This window comes from Schistocerca serialis, chromosome 6 (genome assembly GCF_023864345.2).
Source record: "Schistocerca serialis cubense isolate TAMUIC-IGC-003099 chromosome 6, iqSchSeri2.2, whole genome shotgun sequence".
NCBI classification, from domain to species: Eukaryota; Metazoa; Arthropoda; class Insecta; order Orthoptera; family Acrididae; genus Schistocerca; species Schistocerca serialis.
The window spans coordinates 493,350,514-493,351,281 of NC_064643.1; the positions used below are offsets into that span (position 1 = coordinate 493,350,514).

At 44.7% G+C, this 768-nt stretch overlaps 1 non-coding gene across 1 annotated transcript; it reads left to right on the forward strand.

The window, feature by feature from the left end:
* The first annotated feature begins 381 nt into the window (after positions 1 to 381).
* Trnap-ugg (transfer RNA proline (anticodon UGG)) lies at positions 382 to 455 on the forward strand. The gene has a single exon. It is a non-coding gene; the product is annotated as a tRNA-Pro (tRNA).
* The last annotated feature ends 313 nt before the right edge of the window (positions 456 to 768 follow it).

The window sequence follows — 768 nt, forward strand, 5'->3', positions numbered from 1 at the left end:
TTCTATCATCCTGTACCTTCTCCTTATCAGTATTCCCCATTTATTGCTTTGCTCTCCGATTCGCGTAGAACCTCCCCATTTCTTACCTTACAAGTCCATCTAATTTTCAACATTGGTCTGTAGCACCACATCTCAAATGCTTCGATTTTCCCACAGTCCATGTTTCACTACCATACAATGCTGTACTCCAGACGAACATTTTCCTAAATTAAGGCCGATATTTGATATTAGTAGAGTTCTCATGGCCAGGAATGCCTTTTTTTGCCATAGCTATTCCGCTTTTATGAAGATAGTAACTGTTCTCGAAAGAACAGATACCATTCATGACCGTGCAGCTTCTCTAGAATAAAGCGTGCAAGGGATAAGTCCCTACTCGTCTGTGTCCTCGGTGGCTCAGTGGACGGAGCGTCTGCCATGGAAGCAGGAGATCCCGGGTTCGAGTCCCGGTCGGGACACACAGCTGTCCCCATCGAGGTATATCAACAACACCTGTCGGCACTGAGGGTTTCAATTAATAACCATTTATTCTAGAGAAGCTGCACGATAATCAGTGGTATCTGTTCTTTCGAGAATAGTTACTATCTTCATATATAGTTAAAGGTTACTCGGCCATTGACCTTCGTCTGTGAGAATGCGCACAGGTTGCCTGAACTCGTACGGGAATTGTCACCTTGGTGGGTGCGAGTAATGAGTGGAAGGGAAAATATCTATTAGGTACATTACGTATGTCGATTGTGGACAGTTGGGAATATGGGTCTCACGGGAAGC